The sequence below is a fragment of the Balaenoptera acutorostrata genome, chromosome 3 (genome assembly GCF_949987535.1).
Source record: "Balaenoptera acutorostrata chromosome 3, mBalAcu1.1, whole genome shotgun sequence".
NCBI lineage: Eukaryota > Metazoa > Chordata > Mammalia > Artiodactyla > Balaenopteridae > Balaenoptera > Balaenoptera acutorostrata.
The window spans coordinates 165,839,840-165,853,083 of NC_080066.1; the positions used below are offsets into that span (position 1 = coordinate 165,839,840).

At 37.0% G+C, this 13,244-nt stretch overlaps 1 protein-coding gene and 1 non-coding gene across 5 annotated transcripts in view; one reads left to right on the forward strand and one right to left on the reverse strand.

Annotated features, from left to right (window-relative positions):
* PTPN21 (protein tyrosine phosphatase non-receptor type 21) overlaps positions 1-13,244 on the reverse strand; it is a 65,070-nt gene that overhangs the window by 41,282 nt on the left and 10,544 nt on the right. The window lies entirely within an intron of this gene.
* Positions 4,584-4,656, forward strand: TRNAG-ACC (transfer RNA glycine (anticodon ACC)). Its single transcript has one exon. It is a non-coding gene; the product is annotated as a tRNA-Gly (tRNA).

Below are 13,244 nucleotides of genomic sequence, written 5' to 3' on the forward strand. Positions count from 1 at the left end.
TCTTGAAAGCATTTATGAAAATCCCCAGCTAACATCACACTGAATGGTAAAAGATTGAAAGCTTTTCCCCTAAGATCAGGAACAAGACAAGTATGCCCATATTCAACACCACTAGTCAACACTGTACTGGAAATTCTAGCCAAAGCAATTAGGTAAGAAAACGAAATAAAAGCATCCAAACTGGAAAGGAAGAAGTAAAACCATCTCCATGCACAGATGACATGATCCTATATTTTAAAAAATCCCAAAAAAGCCCCTACCAAAAAAACAAACAACAACAACAAAACTACTAGAGCCAATAAACTCAGCAAAGTTGCAAGGTTCAAGATCAACATGCAGAAATCAGTATGGATTCCATATACCAGCAACAGAAAATTCAAAAAGAAAACTAAGAAAACAATTCCATTTATAATAGCATCCAAAAGAATAAAATACCTAGAAATAAATTTAACCAAGGAGGTGAAACGATGTGTATACTGAACAATACAAAACATTGCTGAAAGAAATTAAGATAGATAGGATAGTAGGAAAGATATTCTGTGTTCACGGATTGGAACACTTAATATTGTTAAGATGGCAACACTACCTAAAGTGACCTACAAATTCAAATGCAATCCCTATCAAACTTCCAAGAGCCTTTTCACAGAAATGGAAAAGCCAATCCTCAGATTCATGTGAACTGCAAGGGGACCCAAATAGGCAAAACAATATCAAAAAAGAACAAAGTTGGGACACTCACACTTGCTAATTTTAAAACTTACTACTAAGCTACCATAATCAAAACAGTGAGATACCAGTATAAGGAGAGACGTTTAGATCAGTGATATGGAACTGAGTCCAGAAATAAATCCATGTATCTATGGTCAACTGATTTTCAACAAGAGTACCAAGACTATTCAGCGGAGAAAAAAACAGTCTCTTCAACAAATGGTTCTGGGACAATTAAAGATCCGCAATCAAGAGAATGAAGCTAGACCCTGACCTCACACCATATACAAAAATTAACTCAATCTGGATCAATGACCTAAATGTAAGAACTAAACCATAAAACTCTTGAGAAGAAAACATAGGAGTAAACCTTCATGACCCTGAATTTGGAAATAGATTCTTAGATATGATGCCAAAAGTATGAGCAACAAAGGGAAAAACAGATATATTTGACTTCATCAAAATTTAAAACTGTGTGCATCAAAGAACCAAATCAAGAAAGCAAAAAGACAACCTACAGAATGGGAGAAAATATTTCCAAATCATATATTTGATAAGGGTCTAGAATCTAGAATATATAAAGAACTCACACAACAACAAAAAGACAAACAACTCATTTTTAAAAACAGGCAAAGGACTTCAATAGATATTTCTCCAAAGAACATACACAAATGGCCAAGAAACACATGAAAAAATGCTCAATCACCATTAGTGAAAACCAACCCAGAACCACAATGAGATACCACTCCACACCCATTAGGATGGCTATAACTTAAAATAGAAAATAAGTCTTGCTGAGGAAGTGGAGAAATTGGAACCCTTGTATATTGCTGGTAAGAATGTAAAGTGGTTCACCTGCTATGGAAAACAATTTAGCAGTTCCTCAAAAAATTAAACATATAATTACCACGTGACACAGCAATTCCACTCCTATATATTTTCCTGAAAGAACTAAAAACAGGTACTCAAACAAATACATGTAAACACATGTTTATAGCAGGACTATTTGCAGTAGCCAAAAGGTGGAAACAAGCCAAATGTCCATCAGTAGATGAAAAGATAATTATGGAATATGCATACAATGGAACATTATTCAATCATTTTTTTAAAAAGTAGGCACATGTTACAACATGGATGGACTTCAGAAACATTATGCTAAGTGAAAGAAGACAGTCACAAAAGGTCACATGTCGTATAACTCCATTTAAAGGAAATGTCCAGAATAAATACATCCACAGAGACAGACAGTAGACTGGTGGTTGTGAGGTGTGGAAGTAGGGAGGAATGGGGAGTAACTGCTTAATAGGTAGAGGATTTCCATTTAGGGTAATAAAACTGTTTTAGAACTAGATAGAGGTAGTATTGTGAATGTACTAACTGCCATTGAATTGTTTACTTTGAAATGGTTAACTTTCTGTTGTGTGAATTTCATCTCAAAAAAGATATTTTTGAAGATCAGAACCACTCAAAATCAAATACAGAATTTTAAAACTTTATTTTTAAATGTTTAAATATATCGTATTCAGTGTATTTGTAAAAGTCTAAGGGGAAAAAAATGAACCAGAAATAGATGAACCTAGCTATGGGTTAATTATATTTTCTATTTTCTAATATCTATACTTAGGTCAAGATTTTGTACAGTTTGACAAATACCTAGCAAACTCAACTACCTGAACATAAATGAAAAACACTGAATAAGCAAAAATGTGTTTGAGTAATGAAAAATTTGTCAAAGTCAAAGCAATAAAGTATATGCCCTTGACAAAGAAGAAATTTCTCCTTCCTCTTTTATGGACCTTTTTTTTTCTTTTTTTTTTTACACATACTTGTAATGAGTTTACTAATCTGGTTATCCAATTAAAAGCAGATTATAAAAAATAAAAAAATAAAAAAAAGCAGATTAAAAGATGACAAATTATGGAAATTCCCTGGCAGTCCAGTGTTTAGGATTCTATGTACTTTCACTGCCCTGGGCCTGGGTTCGATCCCTAGTTGAGGAACTAAGATCCCACAAGCCCGCCGTGCAGCCAAAAAAAAAAAGATAAAGGGGAAAGACTTGTTAAATAGCATGTTGGCAGCAGCAGGAAGTGATGGGTAACACTGTTTCACCAAGAGAGAACACATACAAACAAAAACCCTTTCAAAGGAAGTTATAAAGAATTACAAAGGCAAAGTAGCCTGGAGTTATTTTTCAAAGGAACAAGTAACTCTAAACATTAATTAGTCATGTATTTAATAACAACCATTGTTGCTAAAAATTAGTCAGTGTCCTTTTGTAGACACTGAGGGGTAGAGAAGTTTATAAAGCTTTCTAAAAATTGGCATTAAAAAGTTTGAAAGGAGCTTCCCTGGTGGCACAGTGGTTGAGAATCTGCCTGCCAATGCAGGGAACACGGGTTCGAGCCCTGGTCTGGGAAGATCCCACATGCCGCGGAGCAACTAGGCCCGTGAGCCACAATTACTGAGCCTGCGCGTCTGGAGCCTGTGCTCCGCAACAAGAGAGGCCACGATAGTGAGAGGCCCGAGCACCGCGATGAAGAGTGGCCCCCGCTTGCCACAACTAGAGAAAGCCCTCGCACAGAAACGAAGACCCAACACAGCCATAAATAAAAATAAATAAATAAATAATTTTTTAAAAAAAGTTTGAAAAATAAAATAAATTTATTAAAAATGGGGGCTTCCCTGCTGGCGCAGTAGTTAAGAATCCACCTGCCAACGCAGCGGACACAGGTTCGAGCCCTGGTCCGGAAGGTTCCCACATGCTATGGAGCAACTAAGCCCGTGCTCCGCAACTACTGAGCCTGCGCTCTAGAACCTGCTAGCCACAACTACTGAAGCCTGTGCACCTGGAGCCCGTGCTCCGCAACGAGAAGCCACCGCAATGATAAGCCCGCGCACCGCAGCAAAGAGTAGCCCCTGCGCACCGCAACTGGAGAAAGCCCGCGCACGGCAATGAAGACCCATCCCAGCGAAAAACAAAATAAATAAATTAAGAAAAAAAAAAAGTCTGGACCAAAGAGTTCTCCTTAGTTATAAGGCAAAGTTAGTTACTTCATTTCCCAAATACAGTTAGAAAAATAACTTATTTTATATACAGCTTTACAGTACTTGAGCCAACTGTGGTTTCATTACTTCACTTGTAAGTTCAACCATATTTTCCAAAGCCATAAAAGATATTTCAATTTTTTGCTGTTTGGGGAACTGCTGTTATTTCTATTGATATTTCCTCCAGGGGGCTATTGCAATTCCCATAGCTGCCACTAGCACGGTGTAGTGCCAAGAGCACAGACTGATGGTCCAAAGGCTTGGCTTCTGAATCCTGGCTCCACCACTCACCAGCACTTGAGCAAGTCACTTGCTCAATGAGTCTCAGCTTATCCATAGGGAAAATAACACGGACCCTGCCTTCCTCAAAAAGTTGTGGTAAAGTACTTTGCAAGTTTTAATTGTGCTGATAAAACTTAAAAGCACTCAGAACATTTTCTATGAGTACATTAAATTTAGCAGATAGGATCTCTTTAGGTGTGTCTGAGAAAGCAGAACAAAACTTGAGTCCATTATGCTTCTTCCATGAAAATAAAAATGTCCAAATAATAGTCAAACTAATGTCTTCCTTTTATTTAAAGTTACCAGGACCTTTTACTTATTTATTTTTTTAATACAAAAACTTTGGTACAGACAGGCTCCCTGTGTGCCTTAAATTTCAACTCTTACCAGTCATTACTTGATCTAGATATTTCCTCAGAATCATGTTTTCTCTTCGTTGAGTCCAAATTTTTGGGGTTACGCACATCCTATATTGTTTATGGGCTTGGTTTAATTGTAATAAAAATTTCCCCATAAACCAGCGTTTAATAATTGGCTTTTGGGGGATTTCCCTGGTGGTCCAGTGGGTAAGACTCCGCGCTACCAATGCAGGGGGCCCAGGTTCGATCCCTGGTCGGGGAACTAGATCCCACATGCATGCCGCAACTAAGAGTTCACATGCCGCAACGAAGATCCCACGTGCCACAACTAAGACCCAGCAAAAATAAATAAATATTTTTTAAAAATTAAGTTAAACATTAATACATATTTATACTTAATATAAATATTAAAATAAATATTTAAAATAGATGAATATTTAAATAATTTTTTAAAAATGGTTTTTGGTTCATGCCTCCCACCACTCCTAACTACCCAGTACCTTTCCCAATAAGAAACTTTACCTCCATTTGGCTTCTCTTTCTCACAGCTCTCTCTACTCCCACTGTGATCAAAGCAAGCTGACTTGACCTGTGGGAAACTCATTCCAAATGAAGCCTCTAAATATCTGAGTCTTCTAGCATCCTCTAGATCAATCTTCAATTATCACCGAATAATTTTTGTGAAACTTCCTCACTGTCATGTTTATATTCACCCTTTCCTATTTCGTTCTGAACAAACATATCAGGAGTTTTCATAAAGTTATTCAATGATTTTTTCCATAGCTGTTTAAATGTTTCACAGCCACTTCCCTAAAATTGTACAGATAACTGTGCCTGCTGTGCAAACTACAATAAAAACAAAAGTTGCACAGCTACAAAACTTGACTTCTTTCCAGACTCAACGTAGTTGACTTACTTTAAAAGAACTAACATTTACTGTGAGAACAAGGTGATTTTGATAATTCAGCTTTCTGTTCAGATGAAAAGACAGTTTACAAATTTTAGAGCTTGGATAAAAGGTGCAGTGTCCCAAATCACAGTCATTTAAAGAGACACCAGCTATTATAAGCAGGTCCAAATCCTGTCAGAATGTAAACCCTTTCCAAAAACAAGTCATTTCTTGTCTAATTATTTTAAGAGTCTTTTTAGTTGTACTATTTTTAAAGTACAGGGACATACAAATTAGCCAAAGGGTTTTTTAAGCCACTGATGCATTGAGTTTGATAAAAGTTAATCCCATATAAAATTGCAACTATAATTCTATCCTGATGCTTTTCTTAGACTAGGCAGAAGTCAGAAGACTTTTCATCAGGAGGGAGATGAGAGGAGACAGCAGTAGATAAAGTCTATGCCTGGCAGAGATCATCTAACAAGGGCAGTTAACGAGTATTAACCTAATTCAAGTCTAGAGCTTACCTCTACACGCCATAAATAATGAAGCACTGCACTTCTTCCTTTTGACAGATAGTGTGATGGTCACAATGCCTCAAAGCAAACAATATTTTTTTTTCTTTTCTGTTCAATTTCAATCCATTTTCTTCTATCATTGGTTAAACAATACATTACCTATTTGACAGTCAAGGTTACAATATACAATATCACTGTACTCTACACATATGAGGATTCAAGAAGATGACAATCAACAGTACATCTTAGTCTTGAAATTATACTGAAACTTATTAAACTGAAGCCCAAGTAACTGAAGTCCTCAAATGATCAGATTTTGTTGTTGTAATTGGAGCATTTAACTTTCAGGAAGAAAGTAAAACGGTAAGCGAATTTCTTAAAAGAAAGTACAGGACATGAATTGGGATCACTATTTACATAGAGGACTGCTCACAGCTTTTCTACTTACCATGCTGGACAATAAGATGCTATGAAGAAACAATGATCCTGAAACACAATAAGATCGTTCTTCAAAAAATATACTTTCGGGGCTTCCCTGGTGGCGCAGCGGTTGAGAATCTGCCTGCCAATGCAGGGGACACGGGTTCGAGCCCTGGTCTGGGAAGATTCCCACGTGCCGCGGAGCGGCTGGGCCCGTGAGCCACAATTGCTGAGCCTGCGCATCTGGAGCCTGTGCTCCGCAACAAGAGAGGCCGCGATAGTGAGAGGCCCGCGCGCCGCGATGAAGAGTGGCCCCCGCTTGCCACAACTGGAGGAGGCCCTCGCACAGAAACGAAGACCCAACACAGCCATAAATAAATAAATAAATAAAAGAAATGTATACATATATATTAAAAAAAAAAAAAGTGAGCCGAATTAGTTAAAAAATATATATATATATACTTTCTAAGAAAAATGGACTAAAGTCTTAGAAAGATTCATCTTTTCATTCAATGAATATTGACTGAATACCTACTGTGAGTCAAACACTGTTCTGGGTGGTAGGGATACAGCACTGAACAAAAGAACACAATTCCTGCCCTCAAGTAACTTACCTTCCAGTAGGAGGAGAAAGACAAGCAAAATTATCTGAGAAGTTAGATACTGATAAGTGCTATGAAGAAAGATATTCAATTATAAAATTAAAATGTCAAACACGTTTTTAAAGAGTAAGCTAGAATTAAACAGGAAAATTTAGTACATACAACATTTTACTACACAAAAATGACAGAAATAACAGATGTTACCGCACACACTTTCAACATCAAAGGCTGATGTTCTCTATTTGTACTACCACGTACAAGGTCACTTTGTTTAGGACCCACGAAACTGAGGGTAAAACAGAGCCTCCCATTATTCAATCATTTTAGTTAACTAGTTTGTTATATTGCAGGATCATTTCTTATACGCCATTCCAAGAAATGAATTAGATAGATTTCTTTTTGTTCAAATCTCCTAAATTTGGGCCTTTTGGGGCTTGCTTATTAGCTTAATTCACAAATGCCTGTGTTTTAGGGCAATGAATAAATAGTAGCTGTTCTCTTTTTATTGAGAGGACAGTGAAAAAAACGGATAACCTCAGTCTAATTTGGCCCATATTCCAGTTTTTATATTTCAATTAAGTCACAGGAAAAAAATATTTTGCATGTTTTCTTGAACTCAAGTCTTAGTTATTCCTTCTATCTTGTCTCACCATAGACAGTTAGTAGTGTGAACAATATTTTTAGAAGTTGTAACCACACAATGTAAAAATGAAAAGAAGGGCTGAAATGGGTATATTTAGGAATAGCTGCTTATTTTTCTGACATTCACTTTTCTCAGGTTAAAATTATAGCTGTTTTATGTTATATAGAAATGGTTATGGGGAATTCCCTGGTGCCTCAATGGTTAGGACTCTGTACTTCCACTGCAGGGGGCACAGGTTCGATCCCTGGTCAGGGAACTACAATAAGATCCCACATGCCTCGGTGAAAAAACAAGAAAAAAGAAATGGTTATGATGTTGGGGGAGGAGGGCCACAGAGAGATAAAGTGAATTAGAAAGGATTTTAAAACTCTAAGTGAGGACTTCTCCGGCAGTCCAGTGGTTAAGCCGCACTTCCACTGCAGGGGGCACAGGTTCAATCCCTGGTCGGGGAACTAAGATCCCAGACCGCACATGCTGCACAGTGTGGCCAAAAAAAAAAATTATAACCCCCCCCAAAACTATAAATGAATATGGGCCTTATACATTCTAAGAAAGAATCTAGTCACATTTAATATCTATTGTCTAAAAGAATATTACCCAACATATTTTCCATTGCCTTAAAAAAATATATGTATAGCAGCTCCACTGTTCTCAATGGTATTACCATGAAAAAGCTGAGGATGATAAAATCAGGGAAATTACTTTCGTGGTTAAAATCCTACACAGATACACATGAAGAAACTCATAGACTTCTGTTACTAAAAGCTGTATTTGTTTTTTCTTCATTAACCAAAATTTGCAAATCATGGTTTCATCATACAAGAAATAACTTTTTACCCCACATATTTACGAGGTGGTTTTCTACTTATAGCAAATACTTCTTCCATATACACAAATACTCCAAGAAAAGAGTAAAACTGTTTCCCTTTTTAATATAAAAAAGCTACTTCTCTTTTTTGTCAATAATATAAAGTTCCATTTAATAAAGGCCACACTTAAGGCTCTAATGGATTCCCTTTTATATGTTCCTCATTGAGGATCAAGGAATGGGGTGGGGGGTTGGAGGTACATAACTCAGAAACATACACTTGATATTTTTTAATTGTTTAAGTACCATAACACCAGTTATATTTTATTAGAAGTTCTACTTAAAAATACATAAGATATTTTCATTACACTTAAAAGTAGAAGAGGATGAACTACCATTAATATGTATGTGCTATCAAGGGTAATAGAAATTATTCTCTATTATCCTATATCCAATTACCCTATATTCAAGGGATATAATGATAAAAGTCTCAATTAAAAAAAACAGATGCAAAGGTTAAATGATAGAATCATGACTTGCAGAAGAGGAATTAAAAGTGGAATAACAATTTATAGTGGCCCTGTCCCCATGCTCATAATTCACAGATGGTAGAACGGAAACACTTGGGTGGTGTGAACTGCTGTAACAGGTGGAAATAATACCTGTGTGCACAGCAGCTAAATCGCAGTGATCCAGCTCTATCAATAAAGGCAGCAAGCGCTTCAACAGGCTCACTGGTTCTACCACTTTTTCTTGTCTGGATGCAGATTCTGACTCCAGAAGCCCCCAAGTTCATCCAACAGTAGTGCAACCAGATCTTGCTTTGGAAAATCTCTCAGCAGGGAACTCTCCTGGGGTGTATTTCATCAGACTGCTACTTCCAACTCTGCCAGGGAACAAGCTCGCAAAAGGCTTCCTATCAAACAGCTCTGCCCTCAGCACTTCAGACATTCCCAGCTGTGTCTTGTGGCCTAATCATGATTCATGTTCCTTCTCAGACTTATCTTTCTTTGCCTGATGTGACTTCAAAAACATATTTTAAACAAAATAAATTGTAGTAGTAATTAAAATAAAAGATAACAAATCTCAAGAGTACTTTAAACAATCTCCATCAGATTTGGGAGGCTGCACTGTGCCAGGCTGTCCTTAAGGGCACGCGCTCCGTGGCAGGCCACCTGTCACTGGCCCAAGGTCACATACTGGGAGGAAAGATGCTGATCAAGAAGGCAGAAGAACTAGTCCCGTTGTGGTCTCTGCCACATAACCATGAGCAAGTTACTTAACAACTCTTTGTTCACCATCTGTAAAATTAAGATGGATACGAGTACCTCACTCATAGGACTGTTGGGGATCAAAATAAGCAAAAACATTAAAAGCACTTAAAACAATGTTTCATACACAATAAGTGCTCAAGTAATATTAACTCTTATTATCAGAGTTTAAGTCCCCTTAAACAGTATAAAATTTCATGTTACATCTTCTGTAGTATAGAAAATTCTACACTTAAATGCTTCCTTCACTAATGGGGCTTTCTCTTTGGCAATTTTTCTTTCTCTTTCTTTCCTTTTAAAATAAATTATTTAAAAAAATACAACAATTGGATTGCTTTTCTTTAGGAAAATGGCAATGGCTCAAAGGAAAAGTAGAGTGTCGTTGAGGGAAAAGTGTTAAACCTGCAGCTGAAAGACCTGAACTCTAGCTGGGGGCTGTCACTTGCTAGTTGCCCCAGCCAGGCCCAGGGGGTACTGTAATGGACAGTGAAGTCTGCACTCTAGCAATGGGTCACACATATTGTACAAATAATAACATGGAGTTTTAGATATAGTCTTCATTATTAAACATGCTTCATTTTTCTTTCTGTTATCCTACTGCAATATAGAATTTAGAAGTGTTCTTTTCCTTAAGTCACCATTCAAACATAAATCTGACTTCAAAATACGTGCCAGAAATAAAAGTACAAACAAATATGCATTTGCAAAATATGGGTGAGAATTAAGGTTATTTTCTAGATGATTCACTCCAAACTCTGGGAGGAAGAGAAAGGGTATTATAGGGAATATCTTTATTCTCAGTGGTATAGCTGTGAACTTAATTGGCTGACTTAATGACAACACCTTGAGTCATTTTTCTCCAATCCATCTTTCTCAGTAAATTATTCCAACCAATGAACAAATTTACATGATGAAAAAGAAAACGGAAATGACTAAAGAAAAATAACTCTATACTACAACAAGTGTCCTGCATCAGGACCTCCCCTTGGTCTGGACACTGCCCATCTTTGGTCCACTCCATCTCTGAGATGGTGGGAGGAGGAAGGAAGTCAATTAACTCAGGATTAAATTAAATATACGTAAAGCATCTACTACAGTGCTAGGCACCTTGTCAGTACCCAACAGAAAGCTATTGTTACTATCCCGTATCATATATGAAAGAAACAAAATCCAGAGAAGTTAAGTTGGTTTCCTTGGGCCACACAGGTAGTATACAGGGATTTGAACCCATATTCAACTAGCACCAAAACTCCACCTTGTTGCCTACAAAACCCCGTGCTTTGCCAACTGCAGTTGAATTTGATGGTTGGTACAAAGTTCAATCTGCTAAAAATCCACTTGATATCGAAATTAGTTTGTTAAGTCAAAGTCTGAGCCGTCTAAACAATTGTAACAATTGTAACATGACTGAGCAGACAAGTTGTTTTTATATTCACAAGGAAATGAGCTGTTTCCACCCAGCATGAAATTACCTGTGTATCTTCTTAGCCTGCTCAGTTAAAGCTTGTTCAAAATAACACAATTACTCTGTCCTATTTATAAAAACTCTGCACACCTGTTAGTGATTTCATTTGGATGATCTATATAAGGTGGCACAGACCCTTGATAGAAGTTATTTCTATAACATGTTGCTACTTCTCATATAGGATTTGTGACATGCATGTTTTGTCTAGTGAAATTAACATCTTTTCTTTTTCTTTCTTTTTTTTTGAAATTAACATCTTAAGCTGACTCTTAAGAATTTAAATTGCCTCTGGGTATCCTGTCAGTTCATTAAAAGATAAATCCAAGTGACATTTATTTATGAACAAACTGCTTGGAGAACCAAATAGGAAAATATTTGCTAAACCAACATATTGTTAAGACAGTGATATGAGCAAAGGCTTTGTTAACAGAAAAGAAAATGCCATGTTCAGGTAGGGTGTGTATCTGACAAGACCAATGAAGTACAGCGCTCAACAACTGGCCGGGGGATTTGGTTAATGCATGAAGGAAATATGAGTCATCCATTCATTCACTGGAGAACTGTCACATACCTACTGCCTAGGTGGGCACAAAGGTGCTGTTTGGTAGGGAAGACAGACTTGGATCTACCCTCAGAGGTTCAATTAAGGAACGACCATTCACAACCTCCTCCCTTTCCTCCTTGAAGGGAGATTTTTTTTCCTTAACATTAATTGTCCAAGTGAGGAAATGAATACCCCATATGGCCTTTCTTGAGATCTAAAGATAAAGGCCATTCAAAACAGGCATTTGCAGGGGAAGTGGGGGAGGAGTGATACTTCACAGGCAAATTATTTTCTTAAAAATATGAAGGTCTTGAATTTTTCACAAATTTTCCATCCTACCACCACCTTCACTCTGGAGAAAAGAAAGATGAGGGAAGAAAGATCCTGTTAAGCCGAGAGAAGGGGAAAGATTGCCTCATGCAAGAGGCTTCTAGGCCCACAGCCTGAGCTCATAGACGACTGAAAGAGGGGTGTATCCAAGACCCACCTGAAGTTATATGCAAAATTCTGCATTTTGATCAGAGTCTCAAAGGGGTCCATGTCATTTATAATTTTAAAAGTTAAAGTTCAAGCAGAAGTGTGACAGATACAAACTCAAATTCTGGCTCTTCTGCGTATTAGCTGTATGATTGCCCAGATTTGCACAGCAAATCACCCAATTTTTCAGAACTTCACTTTCCTCCTTTTAAAATGGAAAAGATAATGCCCAACTCATTGTGAGGATTAAATGAGATAAGGCATATCAAGCTTCCAGCATGACAATGTTCATCCACCCACAAGGAGGACAGCAGAAAGCTGTTAGAGCGTCTAGCATTATAAGGAATTAGATCTGAAACCATATACACCAAGAACAATGACAGAACTTAGACAGAGCCCCTAAAACACCATCAGTTCCCCATGTCTGCCATTTTGTAACAACTCACAAACCTCCCTATATGAGCAAATTTCTCTCAATTCCATATGGTCATGAGACCACACTATTATGACAGACCATTGGCGACAGACATTCAAGGACATCTCCAATGTCTCTTAGGTGAAAATTCCAGCACTGGGAGAAAAACATCTCAGACTATTATCCCTTAAATTTATTAGAAATTAAGTGAAGGTTGAATATTCCATTTCTTTAAGTAAACAGGTGTCCAAATTCTGTAATAACTTGTGTGATAATACATTATTCTAAAATGCATAATATCTCCATGTTTATATGTATAACCCCTCTACTTATTTATATGACTGGTTATTAATTATCTAGACCAAGTAAGACAAGTAACAGAAAATCTAAAATCAAGAAAAATTCTTGCTCATTTATAATCAGGTTTGGACTTTGGAAAGCTTTCTTTATTTAGGTAGAGAGGCCAATCTAAGATTTACATTTGCTTCAGATGGTCCAATAGATCTAACTAAACTATTTACTGATCCTTGTCTATACGTCAGTCTTACCTGTTTTATAACATACATACCTGAATGAATAACTACTCAGCCCAAAGGTTAAAAAGTTTGCGGCATTATACTCTTCCCTTACACATATTTCAGCTATTTTTAGAGTCCAAATGAAAACAGCTAGTACAGAAGGAAATGCGTATGAAATTCTTGAGGTCTGCTCAGATAACAGTCAAGATAGGTCAGTGGATATTTGGAATACCTAAGACACTGATTTAAAATAAAACACTCTGAGGGCCAAGAACACTTT